General features: G+C 31.3%; 1 protein-coding gene across 4 annotated transcripts in view; it reads right to left on the reverse strand.

Moving 5' to 3' along the window:
* Window positions 1-26,527, reverse strand: part of rhea (Talin_middle and talin-RS domain-containing protein rhea) — a 156,933-nt gene that overhangs the window by 104,757 nt on the left and 25,649 nt on the right. For 3 of the 4 annotated variants that reach the window (XM_076521331.1, XM_076521330.1, XM_076521328.1), the window contains one exon: window positions 58-202. The gene's annotated coding sequence lies outside the window, so the exon portion shown is untranslated. The remainder of the gene's footprint in view (window positions 1-57; window positions 203-26,527) is intronic. The other variant, XM_076521329.1, reaches the window with a different exon arrangement.

Raw genomic sequence — 26,527 nt, forward strand, 5'->3', positions numbered from 1 at the left:
CGAAAGAGCCTCGAATGCGATTTGCAAATCGGAAGCGGCTACTCGAATGACACGTACTCACAGTATCGGCGTCTCTTTCTTCTGTTCTCCCGAGTTCTTCGTTTCTGTCGTTTCTATCGTTCTTCTGTGGTTGGGCGCGCTTCCGTGTACTGGCTATGGCGGCTCGTTCGTTGTCAGCTAGTTCCTCAGGTTCGTCTGAAAGCTAAACAAAGGCAATCGAATTAGACGCCTTCCACGTTTGCAATACGTTTAGCCTCTTTGTTACAGGTCAAGGTTCGGGTACATGTTATTTTAACCCCTTAACCGGTTAGCTGTTTTCAACGAGTATACTCGTGATAATACAAAACGTTGCTACTTCTTCGTGACGAGTGCACTCGTGACAAACAGCTCACTGGTTAACGCGTTCACTGCTGCGTCGCACAGTAGTCGGTTTCCATACAAAAAGCGGAAAACGTGAGTTTTAACAAATATCCCTATAATGCATAATTCATTCACTGGTAGTCAATTAAACATGTGGCTTATTTTTTACTATGATCTTTTTTATCATTTGTTCATTTTGGACACGGCTACGTGGCATCAAAGTAGCCCATCTCCAAATCATCCTGAAATATCATCATTTATAATTATTTTGTTCTTTGAAAATAAATAATTTCTACAGAATTTAATGTACTTAATATGTACTTAAATTATGTCACAGAATACTTTCTTATCTCTCACATTTTTTGAGTCATGTTCGATTGAATATGTTGAAGTTTCATTTAATTTTTTAATTATCAGATCAGTAGAGTTCAGTGTTCGCTTCGAACGCATTTTCAAGAGTGACGCCTTACATTAATAACACAATAAAAATTGGCTGCTATTAGCTACTATTGGAGAAATCATCTAATAATAATGCCAAAATGGCACGTGCCACAAAGCATAGCGTGCTATTTATGGGGTATCAAGTTACGCGAGATGTTTTTAATAGGTTGAGTAAAATATAAATATTTCAACTGTTCGCACTCTATACTGGAACTAATGAGAATAATTATAAATTATTATTTTTTATTATATACAGACTTTTGCTCACATCCGACCCGTCCATGTCGAATATGAGGAAAAGAACGACCAAGAAATCGAAACCATTTCTCAAAGAAACAATCAAACTACTGGTTTCGGAACAATATAGGAATAATTGAATTGAAAATAAAAATTATGTTTTTAAAAAATCTGTTTATAAACAATTCAAACACTGCATTTTGTTTTTATTATCATATCCCAACAAAAACCCAAATATCCGTACTAGTAATATAAAATGAAAAAGTAAGGCTTAAATATATAATTTTAGTTGTTATATGTTTTTCCCGCTTTTTTTGTATGGAAACCGACCACTGTGTGTCGGTCATACGTGACCAACAGTATTCTTTTATCAAACTTGAAAATTAATTTATATTACAATTTATTAAGGAGTTAGGACACTTTGACACGTTCGAAAATTAATTACACTATAAAACGACAGCAGAAAAAAAGTGAATATTTGATTAATATCTATTTTTGTAGATTACTTTACATTGATAGAATCTATTAAAAAACAGCGTTAAATCCGTTTTAAATGTTATTTATTTTAAGTTTTAACAGTATCGCTCTAAAATTTGAAAAAGTGCTTCAAACTAGAGTATATTCCCTAGGAATTGCTCTTATCTTTTGCACTGTAATTTTAATATTTCAAACTATTGTTTAAGACCAAGAAAAAAATTCAATTTTTTAAAGATTTCAAAGTGATACAACCTCTTAAGTACATCAAACTTTGTTAGGATCTACAAGATGCAACAGAATTACAAAAGCAATTGTTATCTTGTCTATTTCTTTTGTTATACCGTTAAAAAGACTGTTTTAGTTTTGTGTCTGTTGGAGAAACTGGCGTAGCAGCCAACTGGGTTAAGGATATACAAGGTGTCCCATTTGAATCGCTACATGCGATTGTCTCTAGAACTATTCATTATTTTAAAAAATGTTTTGATTGCAGGTGGATCAATTTGTAAGTTTGGATTATATAATTTTTTGTGCACGATTTGATGTGCCTCGGAATTCTGAATAAAAATGTATTAACCTACTCGTGTTGAAAAACTATTACTTTAGAAATAGTTGTAATAGAACAGATTAATAAAGTAATGCTAATATTAAATGAACATTGAAAAATATCCTTTTTAAGCCACGATGAAATTGAAAAGAAAATTCTTAACATTATTGAATTATTCATCTATTTCAAAATAAACTTTTGAAATAATGAATAAATAATGAATGATGAATAAACTATTTAAATTTCTTTTTAATATTGTCTATTTGTCAACCATTCATTTATGACTATAATGACAATTTTAGATAAAAAAGGGAAAAAAGAATGTGTAGCTGTCGTAATAATTTTTTTTTAAATAGTTACAATAAATTTATACGGCTTTCAGACATTTTTAAATTCAAGTTTAGCACGAAAAATGTTTGCATTCGCTTAATCGATTATCATCATTTTCACTGTTCATTAAAGATTACATCTTTGCAGTCACTGAAGTCAAAAGTAGATATACACAAGATACCATTGCAAAGTTTCGAAAGTTGAAAATTCTACCATAACAACCGTGTAGATAGAGTTGTCGTTCGCGTAATTTTGACAATATCTGCGGGACATTCAATGACATTCCTCGCAAAGCAATGTAAATGTGCGACTCACGAGCTCCATGAATGTGCGATGTACTTGTAGTATGAGAGATCGGAGCCCATGAAATGCGCTTGTAAGAGACTTCGCACCGCATTTAGACGGCCAAGGTTCGAAACGAGCAAAGAGGTCAGAACTACTACATAGCCGATTGTCTAGATTGGCTCGAAGATAAGTTGCATTCCTTAAAGAAGATGCATTATATTGCAACATTATATCAGTTTCATATTATTAGTATTTATAAAGTCGAAGAACGAGTCGAATTAATGTTACAGCCTAATACCTTACGCCTCACAGTGTATTTGAATTACATTGTAATCCAATTCCATTGTATCTGAATTACATTGTGATCCAATTCCATTGTATCTGAATTACATTGTAATTTAATTCCATTGTATTTGAATTATACATTGTAATTCAATTCCATTGTATTTGAATTACATTGTATTTTAATTGCACTCGCAATTAAAGTAATTAGTAATTGAATTAACCGAAAGGTTTGAATTATTTAATTGGATTACGACGTAGTTGAATTACAATGTAATAGCATTAGCACAACTCTCCGTGTAACTAAAGTGGAAGTTTCAAGCTTCAAAATAAACGTGGGTTTTATCGTTTTAAGACTCGTTTCTACGAAATCAAACGAAGTTCAAACGTTGATGGCTTGTCGAAAATCGAAAATTCATTGTACACAGACTATCTGGAGCCAGTGCACGCAGACCATTAAATTATTCCCGAGTAGAAAACCCAGGGCGACGAAAACTCGCCGTTTGAGAAATAGAAACACGAGTCCAAGCATCGCGCATCGGTATAAACGAAATTTTCGGAGGTTGTGCATCACGACATCCTGGAACGTGACAGCGAGAAGAATGAAAGTAGCAAAGAAATATCGAGCACAAGAGTTTGCGGATCGGCTGAAACGTCAGGGGTCCAGAAAACTCCATCTTCGCTGGGAGGGGTGGACAACAGGCGAGACGGCGCCACCGAGATTTTCGCGAATATCCGAAGGTCGGAGCAAACAGCCACCGAAAAACGACGAGAAATTGATTGAAGCAATTAATGCGCAAAAACAAATGTCGATCAAACAGTCGTCGCTAATCAGATGAAGCTAAGTCAATTTTTTCCAAAAAAAGAATAAAACAGTTTAACTCTTTTCTAGTATGATTTGGTGATCTATTTTCTAGGTAATGAGTGATCCAAACATTTGATTCATTCAGATGCTCAGACAATATTCCGACGTTTTATACGGAATGTCCGATTTTAATCTATAAATGAAGATATGTATCTCGTTAATTACATACTATATAAAAACTGTTCGCCATAAAAATGAAATGGTCTCCAGGGATCTACCAGATGACATAATTAATTTTTTCTATACGTGGATGTGTACGGGGTAAATGAAGGTCAACTTTGTTTTTCAACCCTTGACTTAAATCCATTGTTCTTATTTTGCACATTGATAATGAATGAATCCAAACTTGGACAGTTCGATGTAGTTCGTGTATTAAAAACGTTCCCTTCTTTTACAATTTTTCTAATATTTATATTGTCCCCACAGTAGTCCCACAGACCGGGAATTGATAACAAAAAAAAAATTTTTGTATTTTTCTAATAATTATATTGTCCCCACAGTACTCCCACAGACCGGGAATTGATAACAAAAAAACTATTTCTGTCATCTATAATAGTTATTGGTAACCAACAACTATTTTTGTCACTTATAATACATATTGACAACCAAAAACTATTTTTATCATACATACTACTTATTGGTAACCAAAAACAATTTCTGTTATTTACAATAATTATTGGTAACCAGAAACAATTTCTGTCATTTATAGTAGTCATTGGTAACCGAAATCATTTTGAGCAAAAGTTTAATGGTTTCGCTTTCATTCCCTCTCGTTTCGGTTACAACAGTTATAGTCTCTGATTAGGGGCCGCGTCGAAAAACCGCAACAAACGAGGATAACGCTGTCGAAGCCAGAGCGTCGGATAGATAGTCGCGCGTAAAATCCATAACCGAGACGGAAGATAGAGGGCACAGGTCACGCGAGTGCGAATGAATTAAAGAAAAAGGAAGTCGGCTGAGGAAGGGTCAGAGAGGAGAGAGGTGGAAGGGAAGAATAAATAAAAAGCAGAGGGAGGGAACGGAGAGGGAGGAAGAATAAATAAAAAGCAGAGGGAGGGAACGGAGAGGAAGGAGAACGGAGAGAAGAGTTTAAGAAAAGAGAGGAGAGCAACGAGAGGGCAGCAACGTTCGACGAGAACCGCCGGGATCGACGATGTGGAGTGAAGGAGAGACAGAGAGACAGCAGTTGGACAGGGTGAGAGAGGCAGAGAGACAGAACGAGAGGGCGAGAAAGAGAGCGAGATACAGAGCGAGAAAGAGAGAGAGAGAGAGAGAGAGAGAGAGAGAGAGAGAGAGAAGGACAGGGGTTCAAGAGAGCCAAAGGAGGTGGGCGCTGGCGGCGTTATGACGGGCGCCGGGGGTGGCGCCGCGACGCTCTGGCGCCTCCGACGCCGAGACGCTCCAGTGATGTTGGCTCCATGCACCTACACATCTCCACCTGTCCGTCGCGTCCCCTCTACCGCGATATTCACGTACACTTAACTACGCGGTCGCAATGAGAGTTTGAGATTCTAGTTCCCACATGTATACGCGTGCATTCTGCCCGCGCCCTCTAACCACCGACGACGGCCGCCCCATCCACGCCCTCCACCCGCATTCACGCACACGGGCTGCTTGTGGGATTAAAAGAACACCGTGGCAGAACCGAAATCCGTTCTCGATTTTACGATTCAACAACGGGAAGGTCCACCGGTCGCCGATAATCGGACGCCGCGCAGTAGGGTAGGAGCCCACAAAACCTGGCATAAATTATACAGCTTCGTTTTTTCTTTTTGCCAAATTAACGCATGATCGAAGTATACTAACATAAAACAATAATAAAAGAGGCAAAAATAATCAAATTCGTCTTTATTAACATAACTAATTGGCTTATAATCATATAACATGATACTGATCATAAACTTGTAATTCATAACGTTTGCAATTATTAATAATGATGTTATAATTACAGAAATTTGTTATGTTACACTTCATCTGTTGAAGTCAGATCCTCCGGGAACTACAATTCAGCACAAAAAGATAGCGCACTTTAAAATTAACGTAATTTTTATTTATTTAACGGTGCAACTAAAGTTAGTTTGCTATACAAACTTGCAAAATATCGCTATAAACATACGTAAATGGAATAGAATGGAATTATTCCAGTCAAAACAGTTTTATTTGAAAATGCAGAATTTTTGGGGAAATATACTGGAACAAAGTGGCAGCACATTCAATTATAATGCTTATTAATATTAATATTAATGCTTAATATTTTGTGGCTCCTCGTTTATATTTAATAACGATTTAAAAAGTTTTTTAATAGCATTCTGCTCTAATTGCTCCCACTCGTCTTGAATACATTTTTTCCCGTTCGACGATGTTTCGAAATTGTCCGCAATTTCCATATACAGCTCGGTCAAGATTTCCCCGACAATTTTCAATGATATTAAGGTCGAGTGACCTGGCTGGCCGATCTAAAGCGCGAATTTTTCCTCGTGGAAAGTACTCTTTTTACTACTTTCGCATCGAGTTCAGCATTATTCGGATTGTTTCGAATAAATATTTATCTACGAAAAATACTTTATTCGAATAATTCGAAAAAATAATATGCAACAAATAATAAATGAAATAACACTTCATATCCTATCATTTTTATTCAAATTAATTATTTGCTATATGAATTCCTGTACGAATAAATTCTTATTCGAATGAATTCTTTAACTAAATTGTAAGAACCATAAGTTGGATGATAAAGTAATTTCTTTTCTAATAATTACAACAACTTGAAAATAACGTAATCACCTTGTTAAATTCTTTCAGCGTATTTATAATTTTGTCAATATTCCTTCATTCTCGTAATATTTCTACTCTTTCAAATTGCATCTACTAATTTCTATCGTAAATACATAAAATCCACAGTCTAATAATTAGATTTCATCTACGTATCTTGCAAACAATGTAGGAAATTTTTATTTTTCATAAAGATCCGCGATCTAATAATTAAATATATCACTATAATTAGGCATGATCCTTTGATTGAAATATTACGAATAGACGATGGTTGTTTATGCAAAACAAAGATTGCCTCCACCAATTACAAGATGCAGAAGCCACGTAGATATTTATAACGTTTTTAAAAAATTTTGATAACTTGATAAATAATGCAACAGTATTTTTAGATTCTTCAAATGTTTCTACTCTTTTGTATTTGATCAACTCGTTTTTGTCATAAATGCAACAAATCGGCTGTCCAATTACAAACAGATCATACAAGTTTTACAATTCTATTACGATAAGAATTCAATTTTTTAAGTTGTTCAAGATGTTCGTTCGCAAACCCGTTATCTTTGTCCTCAAAAATCCTGTATCATTGACAAATGGAACATTCTATTACGGTATTTGAGACCCAAATACTGCGTCCATATATCGTTCGGTTACTGCATCATTATGTTCGGTTTTTTCAGTGATGGAAAAAAGGCAGACTAAAGTGACGTTGATTGATATCGAACTAAACTCCATCCAAAAGGAAGTTTAAATATCGAAATAAAAGAATAAAGTTTAGATTCCTAGCATTAAAACAGTACCTATGCGGTAGGTATATAGTACTTATAATTAGACTACAATGGATTTATGATACAAGTGATTAAATGAAATCTAACACAATGAAGACATGAAAGAACTTAGGGGCCTAGTAATGTTACTATGGACTTATTAAAATCATTAAGATCAGAAGTCATTGATTATTGAACTCCTGCCTCTTGCAACTATGCAAAAAATTTGTTACTTTTATGCAGTCTAAAAAATGTACAATATAACATACCTGGAAACATTTCGATTTGCATTTGTTGCAAATCACAGGAACCACTAAATTAATCATTTTAGTGGGTCGAAATTGATATATGGATACTCAAAAATTCTTTATACCTTTCTATTGTTTCAAACTGCAGGTATTCATTTCTGTAGTAAATACATCAAATCCGCAACCTCTGCAAATATTTCTTGAATTACATTAATGAAATTTTTACCACTTTGTAAATACTATTTCAACTATTATTGTTACTAACCATCGAATAATCAATTCACAATAAATTGAAAATATTCAATACTTAATTAAATTACTAGGTGAGGAATTAAAATATTAGAATCAATTAATTTATTCATACAAAATCTCACAATAGCACCGATAACCAACCTATAGAAGTGATAAAAATACGTGCTAAAAATATAAAAGTATCTCAACAACGACGTAAATAATCCATCTTCTTTTGTTCTTTACGCGGTCGCCGTACAGATACGTTGGGAAGAGCCGTTTAAATTCCACGCATTTATGTTTGTGCATAATTTTGCTAAATTAGGTGTGAAAATGTGTGCTGCTACTAGTAAAAATTTAAATTTCATCGCAACTGGATACATTTACTTGTCAAATCAGTATGTGCATACATTGACTAGTGAATGTCCGCATTTACTGAATTAGTACATTCACGGACTGTTTCCTCGGGTCAATTACCCTAAATCTTTGTTATTCCGCATGTGTCGCGGCTAATCTAGCAACGCAGTGAAAATTTAATATCGAATACACGACACGTATGTCTTTACCGTCAAAAACGTTGTTTCGTGTTAGCGAACGTTAATGATTTCTGTAATAATGCATACCATAAATGATCTATTTAACAATAATACTGTAGCACATCAGTAAAAAAAAGTATCAAACTTTCCATAAAAAAATTCAATTCTAACGTTTCGAGTCACATTTACTTCAACGATAGATTCGTGAGACCCACCCATTTGAATAATTCCAAACATTTTAATTTATAATTATATAAATTGCAAACATACATTTAATGTGATGAAATCATTAATATGATAAAATCATTAATATAATAAAACCGCTAATATAATAAAATCATTAATATAATTAAACCGCTAATATGATAAAATCATTAATATAATAAAACCATTAATATGGTAAAATCATTAATACGATAAAGTCATTAATATAATAAAACCATTAATATGATAAAACCACTAATACGATAAAATCATATTAAATGTAGGTTTATACATGCACCATTATAATTTTAAATTTATTTAAAAGGTTAAATAATAACAATATAATAATAATATAATAATCTGATGAAATTTGTACAAATTTACTTTTGTTATTTTATGTAATCCACACGTTCATGCTTTAACTTAAAATAATTTAAAAAATTAAATATAATATAAAATCAAATATGATTCAGCAATATTAAATCAAGTATGATTCAATAATATTAAATTAAACATGATTTAATAATATTGAATTAAATATGATTCAGTAATATTAAATTAAATATAATTCTATAATATTAAATCAACTATAATTCAATAATACTAAATCGACCTAGCGAAATATTGACTAACATCATTTTTGCTTTAAATGGCTCAATTTTTCAAGTTTCTTTTTTGGTTATGCATAGGATCTTCAAATTCTTCTATTTTTACGCGTTCTGGGAATGCTTTTACGATAGAATTATCTATTGAAGCCCGTCACAGACTTACAGTAGTGCATTCGATGCACTGAACCAACTGAATTTTCTCTGCAGCACGAATTTCGGTGGTGGTTCTACAACACGGTAACACACGGCGTTGTTTGATGTAGAAAGCAATTAAACCCGACCGTTCGGAACAATTATGTAGAATATCTTTAGCCTAATCTATTTTTAATTAACATTAGATCTACGAGGCACTAAAAGTGAGTATTCTACATGACTATGAAAATGACAAGAGAATGTATTTATTCGCCTTACATCGATTTTTACCATAATATTTGTAGATTGACTGAGCTTTCGTAAATAATTATTACGTCTCTACGTGGAAAATGAAAAATATAGTGGAAATTAAAGAAATATAGTGGAAATTAAAGAAACATAGTGAACATTAAAAAACATTAAACTAGTCAGTTGTTAATCATAATTGTTGTAGAAAGAATTTATAAGATTTGAGAAAGTAACTTGAAGATTTGAGTCGATTATTGATCAAAGTTTTGTCTTTCCTTCGTTTTAATACTTTGTTTACCTGCTAAAAGGCTTTCCAATGAGTGAGGTGTGTGGAAATGTATATGGCAACAATTAGTGTAATGAAATAACAATTTGTTTCCAAATTGTTACGTTGTATTAATTGAAATAATTAATCGAATTAATTTGTTAAAACGAATACACTCTTTTCTCCGTAATACTAAAACTGATTACAAAACGAACCTTCTTAAATTATCAACGAATTTACAAATACGCCAAATAAAATACAATTTCTCTCATCTATAACTACTACGACTGATTAAATTTAAATTAAATTTAATTAAAAAATTAGATTTCTTATCTCCGATAACTGTTACAAGCAACAGAAATAAATTGTCACATATACATATAACAGTTATGAACAATTGAAATAGCATTTATCTCAAATGGATGCAATTGAAAATACTAAAAAGATTCAAAGAATTAAAAAATGTTAATGTATTGTCCTCAATCTATGAAAATGATTTTAAAAAAAGAACGAACTTGCTATTTAGTTTCGCTAATTACAGCTAGTTCGTACAAAACAATTGCTCATAACTAAAAACATTTAAATCAATATAATAATTACGATGCGACGACCTTTCTCATATTAATCGTGACTAAATCACGGATTTTCATGCAAATACAAAAATTGTCTGCATCGATAACAAAGAACAGAAGTTAAAAATAAATATTTTTCATTCTTTAAAAAGTTTATTAAGTACATATTGTAATGTAATAATTAGTTGAAAGTTCTTAAATGTTGTTGTCGTTTCATATTTCGTTTACCAATTTTTGTCATAAGTAGATAAAATCCGCAGTCCGATTATGACAGTTATGGTTCCCGGTTCAGAGTAAAAAGATTTCGTGAAAGCAGGAACGATGCGCTGAAATTTGCCCTAATGTTCAATGAACGCTACTCGGCATCCAGGAGATAAATGACGAATAGTATTTACTTATTACAGACTACGGCGCCTCGTATTTTCTACAAGCCGCTAGGATGGATAGGAGTACTTAATATTGATGCATCCTGCAGATTGAGCGTTTAATCGATAAGGTTTTAAGGTGAAGTGATGCTCCAGTAGTCAAGCTGGAATTAGCATTAATGATTGTGCGGATAGAGCTATGCGTAAATACATGTTTGCCAGAAAACAATTTCGGTGCGTCTGTGTCACTTCGAACAAATCCTCTGATTAACTAAAGATCACCCAGTACATTGAACTCTGGTTTGACGTTCATTTGCTCAGCGTTTGAAAATTCATGAAGTCGACCATCCGTACGAGATGTATTAAATTGTTGCAAAGACATGACAGTTTTTCAAGTTTCAAGTTCAACTTTTTAACCCTTTGCGCTCGAGTGGTGACTCTGAGGCACCACTAAAATTTGTTACATCACGTTTCAAGATAATCTTTATATTAACAAAATTTTGATTTAAAAGATTGCTAAGAGTGCAATTATTGCGCGAGTCCCAAAAGTCAATTTCATGCGCACAAAATGCATTTTGTCACGTATAATAGAAATACTATAAGCTAGAAAAATGATTTTATATTTAGAGTTAAAATAGCTTCGAGTGCAAAGGGTTAAATTTCAAATTCAACTTTACAAGTTTCAAGTTCAACTTTCCAAGCTTTAAGCAGAATGAACTTAATCAATATTTCTTCGATCAGTCAGACATTTTACGTTCTATCCTATTCTTGAATCTGAACGAAATATAAGCGCATTTCTGTTATTTGAAGCATGATGTGCGATGATCAATGTATTCTATCGATAATATCACGTGGTCGTCTCTATTACCTGTTTTGCAAAACAGCTGTTTGTTCGTTGTTATTCAATAGTTCGCCGTGTGTATTAATTCTGCCGCATTAAGTATTATACACAATTAATTACTCTGTGCTAATTCTGTCAAATTGCCAATCTGATATCAATGTGTAATTCATGACTGTATTTCGAGTGCATGAATCTCGAATATTATTGTCGAATCTTGTGCGTTCGGTATAAATAGACTGCTGCAAATCCTTATACATTTATGGCATGTACAGATTTTTCAAATGCGAGAAAAAGTATAAATTAACAAAGTCTAATAGCACTGTCGTTTTCTGCTTAAAATGAGTAATGTTTTAGTTGATGAAGGAAATTTTTATTATATTATATGTATATGTCATATCATATCATATTATTTTTATTATATTATTTATATTGTTATTATAATCGCATCATTTAATAAAAATTCTATGTTCACCATTTCGCCTACTATTTTTATTACATCGACTAGATGTGATTGATTCTATGACTAATTGACTAGTCTTTATTTTCATTAGTCATTCTTCCAGCGGAAAATGATAATTTTAAATCATGTATGTCCACAGTTGACGTCATTCTCAGATTTTGATAACAGAAGAATCAAACTTTTTTTCGATGTAAAAGAAATGAATAATATTGACGTTTAATAGATTATATATGAAATCTTCATCACGAGTCAGACTCGTTATTATACGTGAAAAAAGGGTTCAATTTCAATGCGAATGTCCCGTTTTATGATTAACAGTGACGATTTTCTATAACAACGACTTATTTGTATTTAATTATAATGACTTATACATATTTTTTATTATTACAACTCTTTATTATATAACGATTTTAATACAGAAGTATTCAATTAGTTTATATATCAGTGAATTTATAAACAGGTAACAATAAATATCAGTAGAGTTAAACGCCAAAAATTAAGACCACACTATTTTCCAGGAATAATAATCTTATAAGAACTTGGTACATTATTGTAATGTTTGTAAGACATTTTAAGAAATTGTTAACCGTCGATCTCAGATTTTAAGAGAACTACTAAAAAGCCACCGGTAGATAAAGTGTGTTAAAACAAAAAAGAAGATACTGATAAGAACCGTTTCGACGAACACCAATAAACGATTTTTGGTTTAAAAGAACAATTAGTACTATTGTACTGTATAGTATGTAGAATTAGTTAATTTCTCTCGAACTTTCATAAAATCTTTATAACAATTCTAAGAGGTTTTGTAGCAGAAGCGATCGATTAGCACAAAATTATATTAATATATAATATAAATAAATACAAGCATAATATACATAAATAATTGATAATATATTAATTATAATTTATAAGTATAGAAAAATAAAACCGACAAATCGTGACGAAACAGTAAAGTAAAAGTAACGGAATAACTAAAGATATAAAGGCTATGTTCAAAACTTTAAAGTAACTACAATAGTTGCCCTGTTTAAAATGATGTTTTATTGTTCGCACTATAATCAAGCTGTTATCGCCATCATATCGTAGGGTAAACAGCCGCGTGTGAGCATTGCGTCTATTGTAATAATGAGAAAGAGAGAGAGAGAGAGAGAGAGAGAGAGAGAGAGAGATAGCTCTACATGCATTTGTGGAACAGAACAAGCCAGAAACGAGACAGAAACGAGCCAGCAAGCAATAAAACAATCGTAAAATCGTATCACCTATTCTCGTTGCTGCTCGTGCTGTGACAGTGCATATTGAACACTGCTACATACTACTGTGGCGAAGCGTGTTTCTAAACATTTTTTCAGGTATACATAAAAATAACAAAAAAAAAGAAGGAATTCACACGCTCGTTTGTCCTCCGGTTATAAACTTCATAGCTACAATCTAGTTTTATATTCCGAAAAGTTCTCAGTGAATCCGTTTGTTTCATAAATTTCATGTGGAAAATGAAAACGTAAATGCATATCGAAATTTTGCCTGCTCCATTTAGATTCCATTGGAAAATCAAGGTTCGGACAATGACACGAACGATACTTTTTTTTATTTAAAAATATGTAGAAGCATGATTCCAGGTTGAACTGTTCCCTTGAAATCTTGTATCCATGTAAGAAAGAGTGTTATACTGATTATTTGTTCTGTTCGAGGTAGATTTATTTATACGAAACTGTTAAATAAATACACTTAGGCATCTGCGAGAATAAAATATACAAAATTGCTAGGAGAACATTGTTAGAACAAAAATATATGTTTAAGGTTCTGTGGACAGTTTCTACATTTATGAATAATTTTCTCATTTTTATAAATGAAAGAAAATCATTTACTACTTGTGTCCACTTCTTTTACGCTAAAATAACATAACCAAATTTATTAAAAAAGCCAAGTAGCCATTTTTCGAACCGATTTCGTTAAATTTCCGGGACTGGCAAGGGACTTACGCAATATTCATTGCGTAAAACATTTGTTACAGATTGTGCTACACCATTGAAACCATCAGCTCCAATTTTGAGTAGAATTGAAAACAGCAATATAACATATTATCGTCACTAGATTTTATGCATTCGTGACAACAATGACTAGGTGAAATACAAAAGCATAAGGGCATTAGAAGAATTTCAGAATTTCAGACTTTTGATAAAATACTTGCGACGTATTAAAATTATTCGGAGAAGAACTACGTTTTCATTTCGTTTCTGTTTCCGACGATTGATTTAGAAAGCTTTCATTCCGCATAAAGATCTACTGCATCATCACACAAAACAGTATTACAATTAACTTAAAACCAATTATTAGAATTGTAAGTAAGACAATATTATACAATTGGTTTAAAGAAACAAAAATACAATTAGGTCGAGAATGTCCCTCAAAAAGGCTATAAAAATAGTGACAACAATGTTACGAGTGTAAACGGCTAAACGTGCAACGTGCAACTCCACGCCCTAAGAATACAGGCATTTCTTGTTACAAAATAATTCATTGCTAAGTATTATTTTCATAAATTTTGCAGAAGCTAATAATAAATGTTTAATTTAAACAAAAATAGTATAATTTCACTTGGACAAAATTATTATATAAGACACTATTGACTGAAATTGGATGAATTTGAATGAAATTGTTACATTTTTTAGAATAGTAGTAATGGGTAGAGCCTTCTTTATTTCCTACTATGTACACTGCCGCTCAAAAGTATGTGGACACTTACAAATTTTATAGAAACTACGAAATACATATAATGTATATTATTATTGTTAAATTCTATTGTGAATGCGTGTATACATATGTAATGTACCTTGATAAAAACGAATTGAACAATTTAGGTACTTAAATCTTTTAAATAAATCAAAGTTTACGGAAGAAGAAAATGTTTAAAAAACATTTATCGAAATATTTATTTTTAAAAACATTTATGGGAAATTTAAGGAAAACACTAACAGCCTGAATGTCACGATCAGTAAATGCGGTATAAAAGCACACAGCGGATATATTGATGAGAAGAAGATATAATTGTTCCTTCATTATTGTTATTTGATTAATTATTGATTAAATGCGACCTCTAATATTGTACAAACTAGCATACACATGAAATTGAATCAAATTTATCAAAGACTTCGTAATTTTTTTTTTAGATAGAGTTAAGGAGGTGTCCACATACTTTTGAGCGGCAGTGTACCCCTATCATTCGTTTCGGTAGACTGTCACATAACTTTTTTATCTACATTACTTCTGATCTAAGTCTGCCCATGTCTTTTATATCGCTTCCTTTAAATCCTTAATATTATTATAGTGCTTGCCTCCTTCGCATATTTTCCTGCTAAGTCGTCCCCATATATCTTCTATAATATTCGGGTCGGGAGACCGCGCTGGCAAATCTAAAACTGTACTATTTTCAGCTTGAAAATATACTCTTTTATAACTTTGGCTGTACTTTATTCTCCGTTACATCTGTTCCAGTGGAAGTGATTAAGAGCAAAGTTCAGTCAACGATGTTTAGAGTTTATAAATAATGACCTGCAATTTCGTCCAATCAAAATTCTACTATTTTGGTTTAACATTAACCGTACCGAGCGCTAAAAGTGACTAATATATGTACCGCCTTATAAAAATTACGAGATTGAATTCACTTAGATTTTTGCATTTTTATTTCAATATATGCTCGGACGAATAAATTTATTTAATGGTTTCTGGTAGAAGAGTCTTTACAATTTCAATACTCGTAGAATAAAGCGATGGCACGACTAGTGTTAAGTTAAACATTCGCTGTTACTTTCTGCAAAATTTATGAAAACGTTACTTAGAAATAAATTATTTTCCATGACAAGAAATACATTTTAACGTAAGCGTTATATCAAATTCCTACACTGATAATTTCCTAGCTGTCTTATGACCTCGTCCTAGTGCGTATTTTATTAGAATTATTGAAAGAGAAAAAATATTTTTAACCGACTAGACAATAGACAATTTTTACTTTGCATAAAAATCCTCGGTCCGATTACCATAAAAATGTTACTTTTCCCTATAAATCCAAAAATTGTTGATACAGTAGTGGGTGTCCGTTAATTGGGCGAATCACGTTATTAGCTTTGGTTAGCATGAAGTTATCGCTCGCAAGGCAGACAACGCGAAGCTCCGCGTGCGCAGAGCCTCCGAAAACGAGAACAGCACGTAATAAAACATCTCCCGGGTCGTAAGGTAAAATGCGATAGACAATTGTACAATAAAACCGAACCTAGATCGGCGCGCTTATAACGCGTAATCTCGTAATGGGCTTGTTGCACACGTAGCGACGTTATGGAAGAATCATAACGGCAGTAAATCCGATCAATCAACACGCCCCATTCCATCAAGTCCGTGTCACCGCCACCCCCTTGTCCCGGACCGCCGAATGTCTTGCGCGTTTCCGCGAAATTTTGCGATTAATGGTCGGCTTCGACGGATCAATAGACGATTTCGACTAAACATCGTCGCCCCGCTGTTGATTCTGGCTTTCATCAGTCGCGGAAGTGGCTGTCATCGGGTAAAATCGATTCCGACCGGTCGCCGATTTTTTCTCGAACCCAGCTGGTATGCAACCTTCATCAACAATAACGTGCCGTGCGTAGAATAACTCAAAATTTCAAGCGATTCGAACTTTTTCACCGGTACTGGTACAGTGATTTCTGTCTCCTCGTTTCGAAATTCACTCATTTGCACCCGGACACCGAAGTCCGCGTTGATTTTGACTCACGGCATAAAAGAATCTGTTGAATTTCAATAGAATTTCAAATGATTCAATAGATTCATTTCAATAGATTAGCACGCTTTAAAAGTGTAAATATTATTTATTTATTTAATAAATGTCAATCATGGTTTTGTTTCTATACAAAATTATATTAAATTAAATTTATATTGTTATAATTAATCAATATTAATAAAAATTCAATTATTAATAAAATCTAATTGATTAATTAGAATTATTTAATATTAATAATTATAGTTATATTATAAAAATTTATATAATATTAAAATAAATTAATTTATACAAAATTATATTAAAATGATACAAAACTTGGAAAATACCACTATAAACATTCATAAATGAAATGGAATTGAATTTCGTCGGTCCAAACAATTCTATTTGAGAAGAAAGAATTTTTATAGGAACATGGTGCGATAAAATGCTGGCACATTTAACTAAAAAGTTTTTTATTTTCAAGCTGATATGATCTAATCGTGAAGCCATGCAACGATGTATTTTGTCTTCTCCGACCGTTGTTGTATTGTTTCATGAAGAGAAAACATATTACATGCCTTCCTTAATTAATCGGAAGTTGAACAGTGTAAAGCGAAATTATTATAATATTATTCTCATAACTAATTATTAGACTGCGAATCTTATGCATTTATGAGACAAATGAGCAGATCAATCACAAAACAGTAAGAATGTGTAAACAATTTGAAAACATCATCGTATTAGCTGTATTTAATGCAAATAATTTCTATTTTACATAAAAATCCGCAGTCTGCTAATTATAATTCCAATGGAATCGTTGTTTAAGTTAGTTTATTTTGCAGATGGCGCACTCGAAACCTCGAATCCTCGGAACCCGTCGAAACTCTAAAAGTGTCGAGTTCTCGAGAGTTCTATCGGAATTATTGACCTTGACATAACCTTGATATGACCTTGACATAACCTTGATATAACCTTGATATAACCTTGATGTCAAGGTTATGTGAAGGTCATGTCTAGGTCATGACAAGGTTATGTCAAGGTGAACATATGAAATTTTTAAGATATGTCAAGGTTATTGATAATATTCCACTGTTTTGTGTTCGACGCATTAATTTTTGACATACATACGCAATTCGATGTTCGCTGTCCAATCGCAAAATAATTACAGATACGAAACTTTCTGATTTCACTTAAACATTTGCGTTTTGTATAACCTCAATGGCATGCGTGTAAGTATTTCGATAAATATTTACAGAATTTTTCGCACTACCTAAATGTGCCAAAGTTCCGCGCAGTGTGCAGAACCGAGAAAATTTTGCGTAAATATGCGCGTAACCACGGTTCAATGTTCGTTAGACTAAAAAATGAATAAATGAATGAATGAATAAAATAAATAAATCATAAATATTTGACTTGATTTATCACTTCAACAGCATTGATAAATAAATGAATAAAGAAATGAAGCAGTAAATAAATAAATAAATAAATAAATTTTATCATAAATGTTACGACCTGTCACTTTTAAAGCTCCAATAAACAAGTAAATGAATAAATTAAATAAGATCACGAATATTCCTGATTGATCACTTTTACAGAATTAATAAGTAAATTAATAAATAAATAAAGCAGTGAATGAATAAAAAAAAAAAATTTTTCATCGATGTTTCGACCTATCACATTTAAAGGATCGATGAATAAGTAAATGAACAAAATAAATAAAAACATGAATATTTTTGACCGATCTACCACCGTTACAGTATTAATAAATATAATAATAAAGAATAAATAAATGTATCATAGATATTTCGATCGATCTGTCACTTTGTATGATCGTGATTAAACACCATCTGGTTTAGAGCATTAATAAATAAATAAATAAACAAAAGGTTCCGGCAAAGTAGACAGCGGAGTTTGTACAAGATTCTCGGGTGTTCCCGTTCATAACGAGCACAGTGTACAAAAGCGCAGATTCGATCGTACACTTTTGTGGAAAAGGGTCCGGTGACGAGGCGAAGTTCGACCGATCCGGGTAAAAGGGGGATCGCTGCTTTTACGCGGCGCCGAAACATAAGCCGATAAGTTCTGCTCTGATCTCGACGCGGTAAAATCTTCTAATAAGTTGAGCAAACACCGAATCATTGTTATTTTTATGCGAACGTTCATTGAATCGATGACACGGGATGGAAGTGCCCCGGCTGAATGTACGGATAGTCCATTAGATGGCTTGTAACCTAGAACTACGTAAACAAGGGTGATCTTGGATTAAATGCGACGGACGAACAGACCGTTAAGGGTGGGAGGGGGGTGCGAACAATTATCGAAGAAAATTGAGACAAGCCACGCATGAAAGGACAGGTGTGTAATAATAAAAAGAAATTCATGGCCACATCGGAGAAATTATAATTGATGGAAATCTGTCAGTTTCCGCTCGATTGGATTTTTTCTTCCATCATTTCCCTGAGAACAATTAAACCTTGAATAGTACGTTCGCTAATATTAATAGCAAATAATTAAACTAAGGACTTTTTGTGCATCCATTGCAAAAATTGACAAGAGAAATATAAAATAGTGAAAACATTGGAAGAATTTAAGAATACATAAATACGTTATTTTTAATTTATTAAAAATACTAAATGTACAAATACGAGTTTATTTAACTTTTGTTTTAAACAATTGAAGAACAAAATTTTTATTTCGCATAAAAATCCGCAGTCTACTAATAATTAACAACTTCTAAACAGATTCACTTTCATCCTAGGACTTCTACGAATCATTTGAACGAAAAACATTCGACACATCCGATTTTGATGACCCCGAAATGTTGTGATATTTCATGATAGATGACCTTGAATTTTCATATATTAATCTTATTAAACTACATCAACTTTATAATATTCTAATTATGTTGAAAATGCGAAAAATATTAGGGTTTATTTAAAAGGAAATATGTGCTCTTTTCATGTAAGAATGTTTCATTCCAAATATCATTCGCGTACACAGCTTGCATCGATATGTATATGAATGCTTAATTATGATTAAAAGTTTCAGTTATGTCGTATTTACTTTTTAGGATGATAATGTATAATAAGAACCCGAATAGCTGATAATAAAAATTCAAAACTTCACGGCAAGATTGATCAAACTCTGCTGGTCTTTCAAAAATTGATAAATGAATTAATTTTCGTTTTACTATTTAAATTACAGTTATAATTTAAACAGTATTTACAATACAAATATGCTAATAAATATACTATTAGTATATGTATATACTGATAAATATAAATATACCAATACACTACTGTATTATAAATACTATATAAATTATTTTATAATCGAAAGTTATTCTATCTGTAACGATTTTATTGTCTAAACAAATAATACAGTGTTAAAATGTTTGTGTGGCTAATACAAAAAGTTAAAAAATGCACTGTATCTTTGTTCCAACCTCGTATTCCCCCTACAAGTATCAATAAATCAATGCTCATTATATGACTCAAATGAATTATTTTACAATTGACAGTTGTAACTAGACCGCGGATTTTTATGCAAAACAAAAATTGTTAGCGTTGATTGCAAGATGCAGGAGCCATGCAGACGTTTATTTCTTTTTCGAATAATTTCAACGAATTGAACATAATACAACATTACCTTTAAATCTTTTCACTTATACGAATAATTAAAATTAAATTAATTAAATTAAAATGATATTAAAACCGAAATATAAAATAAAAATTCCATAAACACAATATAATGTGGCCGTAAGTAGGAATATTTTTATATACATATACTATATGTATACATAGATTGTACCGTATTGGGTCTGTCATGTAAAAATGAATTCCGGTGTACTTGCCAGGATAGGTCGTAATTTCTGTTACGGTTCGAATAAGAAATGCGAAAAATCGGAAGCAGATGTGGCTTTACCTGACAACAACGAGTTTATGAGGCAGAAGTGAAACGAAAGTAAATCGACGGGGGCCGTAGAGAACTCCTCATTCATTTCCATTTATTTCAGTATCGTGCAAACAGAAAATACTTGATACAGCACATTCTAAAAGTGCAAACAGAAATTGCAACCTAATCTCGCACTTCTTATTCAATTTCGCATTAAGGAAATGGACCGTCTTGACTATCTAAAAATGTGCTATATTCGAACATTTTTTAAAGAATAATTAACGACTAACATATTTCAGAGTTTTATGTAATATATAAATAATATTCACACACACACAACTTTTAAGTTTATTGTCAATTTTTTCTGAACACAATAATAAAAGACAGTTTTAAATTATTTTGCCGCAATTGAAAATTTCTATTTAAACTTCTCTTAAAAATATATTACATTTCTTTGTAATAAGAATTCATTACAATTAAATGTTATATTTAAATTCGTACAAGATTCTATTATAACTTAAATTTCTGATGAAAATTTATTATCGTTAATTAATTATAGTTTAAATTTTTATCAAAAATTCATTATAATTTAAATTTCTATTAAACTTCATTACAAATAATTCATTATAATGTAAGATTATATATATAATTTTGTTTTCAAAAGAAAAACACCCCACAATAACTGCTTACAAAAATTGTCTAGAATTTTATATTATTTAATAGACGTTTGTCGTAGATAAAGCTGTTATAAACTATATATAAATATCTATAAAATTGATTTCTCCATTAAAAATGAATTTTTTCATTTTACAATATTCACGCAAAAATGTTCTAAAATTTGATATTATTTACTAAACGTTATTTGTACTCTTGAAATTATAATTAATTAACCACATCAAAACTGAAATTAATTAATCCTTTTATAAGTCATGGGTTATTGTACATTTCCTTACATTCGTTGAAAGCACGTTATGTGCTTCCCTTTCCTGTGCTACTCCTTTCACGTTTTCATAATATTATTGAATAACATCAGAAACAGATATCATTCTCTTATAAAAGATAAGAGATCATTAACGTCCTCTGATCGATACTAATTATTCACCGTTGCTGGTTGAAATCACGTGTAATGTAATTGGCTACAAGTGTTCATGTAGGTTCAATGTATCTCATCAATCATTCTAAGAATTCTGTAACGAAGTCGTTTGTTTGCGTTTCGAGAGGATCGGAACCACAAAAAGCAGACAATTCCGGTGGAACGAAGATAGAAGTAAATGACCCTGAAATTACATGATTATTCAAAATGGCCGCGACCCCAAGAATGGTCGACGCGATGATCCTTAATGTCTAGCGACGATCGAAATCTAAACGATCATTTTGTGTCTTAAAGTAAAAGTTGTTGCCATTCGGTAGACAAAATGTGCCATACTTTGAATTTAATACTGTTTGTATAATTGAATAATCGAATAGTGTGAGAGAATGAGAGTCGATGTACTGAATGATCGAATGATAAATGAGAAATAAAAAGCGATTCAAATGTTTCAATATGAAATTCGAATTCATATCTTAGCACTATATTTAATAATAAAATATTATTATCAACATATATTATAATATATTAATATATAAATTAATATGAAATTATTATTTCATTTGCACATTTATGCCACAAATGCATCAATTCTGCAATGGATATTCATAAAAAACGACAATGTAATAATATATTAATATATTATTATATTGTCGTTATATTATTAAATATATAATATAATAATAATAATATATAATATATAATATAATATAATAATAATAATATATAATATATAATATAATATAATAATAATAATATATAATATAATATAATAATATAATATATTAAATATATATATTTAATCATCATGAATATTTATGATAAATTTGAATTATAATTGATTTTTAATAGAAGTTTAAAGTTTAGTACATTTTTAATAGAAATTTAATTAAATCGTTTTCAATTACAGTGGAATATAGTGCATTTCTTTTGTGAATAATTCTATTAAAATTAAGGAGAATGTTTAAAAATTCTTGAATTTTAATGACAAGATTGAATTTCTTCAGTCTGAAGTTCAATAAGAAATCGTCAGTTTTTATAATTTCGTTCGAAGTCATTTCGATTCATGTAACAAATTCAACGGAACAGAAATACAGCTGGAATACGTAAAAGAGATTTTCCGTAACATATGGATGCAAGGGGCTTAAAGAACCTTTTACCTCATTCTGATGCCGCCAGCTCCCTAATCCTGTGACAATTCACAGCAGACCTGGATCATACTGACGTAACTCATGTTTGAACTTGTGTCCACATTACAGGACATATTTCATATTTCAGCGAAACGTGTAACAATTTCTGCGCTATGAATGCTTATGCGCATTTAGACTCTACTTGACTCATTTTTAGAAACAGAAGTAGAAGTTCATTTCCATTATTACTAGTTTTTTGTTTTATTCGGATGAATTACAACTTTAGGCATCTAGGTCTATAAGTCACTGATATAGAAATATAATTTCTTATTTATAGGTTGGAAGTTGATAATATGTATACATATATATTTAATATAATATAAAAGATAAGAGAATCGAGATATATGTACAAATGAGCACTATAATACAATATAAAATTTTAATGTTAATACTAATCAAAAATTTGTCAATTAACTAATTGTTATTATAACTAGTAGATTGAATCAAGATTATTATTGTAAGAAGAAACTAAAAAAGTGAAACTTCAAATCAGACAGTGTTAAAATAAGATGAAATTTAAGAAAAAATGTTTTTAAGAAAAGCGTTCTAAAAAAGTTCTTTTTAAAGAAAAAGAACGCTGTTCAGAAAATGTTTGACACATGATTTCTACAATAAAAATACATTTAAGGAATGTTATTGCAAATAGAATTTGAACTTCTTTAACACTGTTTTTATCGAAGTCGTCAAAAGACACCATTTAAAATTATTAAGTTTTATTTGTTTCATAAGTTCAGTCAGACTTTTCCTTAATTGATTGTTCAACTTCTCCTATAAATATTGCAAAAATAATTTGATAAAAATAGGTGTATACAAAAGATAGGCAGAAACAGTGTTAATGTATATTAAATATTGTATCGAATCAGTGGTATTCCAAGCATCCTCTTGCTATTTGTACCTTTATCTGTATACATTCCAAGCATGATCAGCTCTGAGGTTGGCATTCCTGGAACTGTTTCACTTCTACGGTCAGTATTGATAACTGAACATTTATCTTCCCCCTCGCTACTTTTCGCCTTTGGCAGTCAAATGTTATCTTGTTTTATAAATCCTCAAGAAATGCTTCTCGAATAAAGTTAGCGAGTAATCAATTGTTTTAACGAAGTTTCAACAACACAGGTAATAATAAAAGCGTATAACATGCATATTAATAATTCCTTAATACTAATTATTAGGCTGCGGAATTTTATGCAAAAATAAAATATTAATTAATTAAATAATATTAATGTTATAATATTAATTAATTAAATAATATTAAATTTATCATATTAATTAATTAAATAATATTAAATTTATCATATAATTACTATATTAATTAAATAATAATTGTAATATGCTGAAAATAATGTAACAATATCTTTAAATTCTCGTAACGTTTCTATAGTTTTGCATTTTCTTTATTTTTGTCATAAATGCATAACTACTAATTATAATTTCCGAAACGTAAAAAAATATGCATCGAACTCAGGAGAGCATTTTCATTACAAACAATCAAAAAGTACAAAAGCAATTTCCGATTCTTCTACGGTAATATTTGTAAAACTATTAAAAATACAAAATTTTACGTTACTGAAGTTAATAATGAATTTACTTATGTGACTGCATAAGTCTATTTAGTTGAAGGTCCAGGCGAATTAATTTTTTCCGCTTAATATATGCGTGATTCAAGAAATTAATGATCACTGATTAATTGACGATGATGCGAAACATCTGTACTTCAATATAAAAACCAGTTGAGCACATCAAAACATTTTCAAAAACTAAAATTAACACTCTTGTACCGTAAGTATGTTCGATTTTTATACATTGTAAATCGCATTTGCACCTATTGTTCTCACAAAATAGACACTACCTCGACGATGCAAAACATTCATATTCAAAAGGATTTTTATGAAATATCATAGCCCACAATTTCTACAGACCTATAAATGTAAAACATGTAAAATACGAGCAACTCCGTATACAAAAATCTGTATAAAAAGTGATTCGTTCTAAGATTATTTTTACAGGTGATCCCATGAACAATTTCTCACACTAAAGAATCTTCTGTTTCATGATTATACATGAAGATAAATATTGACGATGTTGGAAATAAAATTTCATTCGAATAACATATTAGATATCAAACTTTATGCAAATAACATATGTATCGATATAACATTTTATTCGAATAACTTTTCGATATCAAATTTTATTTGGAATTATTCGAATAAAATTTCATTTTTCAAAATATTTCAAATCAGTTCTTCGAATAAAATTTTATTCCTATACTATTTTCAATAAAATTTCGAATAGATTCTTCGATTAAAATTTGATTTGTATATCTCGAATAAATTTGATTCGAATAATCCCCAACTCAGATACAACATTCTCTTTATAAAGTATGTAATCTACAAGAAAAAATACGGTGACAAAATTTAATAAGTCACCCTGTATAATAAAACTAGACTGTGTGAAGTAAATGGCAAGCCAGCTGGAAAACCGCGATAGTTTTTCGGAGCCTAATCAACGCGAACGAATGCAGCGGTCCCCGAGTCGCGTAAAATCTCCCCAAAAATCACTTTAAACGTCATCCGACCGGCCTTACCATCCTTTTCGTCATCGAACAATGGGACTATGATAATCAATCACAGCGTTAGCCGACGGGAAATCAATCGACGCCGTACGGGACGATTAATTATTCGCAATTAATGAAATTTACTTGGAACTCCAGCGGTATCGCGGACCCCCCGATTACGAAACCGTGCCCGCGATTATGCGTCATGGGCTGCGGCTGGCTGCGGGCCCAGAGTTTCGTGCTCTATTATGTTCGCAGAATCACGTGCACGCGAAAGTCTCTCCTCTCGTTCACCCATGCACACGGTACCGCGTTCGTGAAGACCCCGAGACTATTTTCAAACATTCGACGGGTTTATTATGCCGCGTCCACAACAGAAATGAACAAAAAATTAATCGACGGAAGACGATTAAATTACGAAGTGTATTATTCATCGTTAATCGCAATTAACAACTAAATTTCTTTCGATTTTTAGCCGCGATTAACGACTAAAGTAGGAATTTAATCGTTAATTGTGATCAATGATTAACAGTAGTAATTGAATCGTTAATTGCGCAATTGACGATCACAGTAGGAATTGAATCGTTAATTGCAATTGACGATTACAGTAGGAATTTAATCGTTAATTGCTATTAACGACCACAATAGAAATTTAATCGTTAATTGCGATTAACGATTAACACTAGTAATTCAATCGTTAATTGCTATTAATGATTAACTATTGTAATTCAATCGTTAATTCTATATACGTATACATAAAATATAATAAAGTAATTAAAATGATAAAGAGAATTCTTAACGGAATTACATCAAAATACCCTTTCAATAACATTAAAAAATCAACAATGATTAATTGTCCCTTTCAATCGAAGATTGACGATTAATTTCATCAATCGATTAATTCAATCGTTATTCTTAATCAACGATTAACGATCACATTCATCAATCGATTAATACCTTTAATCGTTATCATAAATCATTTAATGA

Source organism: Megalopta genalis, chromosome 4, assembly GCF_051020955.1.
Source record: "Megalopta genalis isolate 19385.01 chromosome 4, iyMegGena1_principal, whole genome shotgun sequence".
Classification (NCBI taxonomy): Eukaryota; Metazoa; Arthropoda; class Insecta; order Hymenoptera; family Halictidae; genus Megalopta; species Megalopta genalis.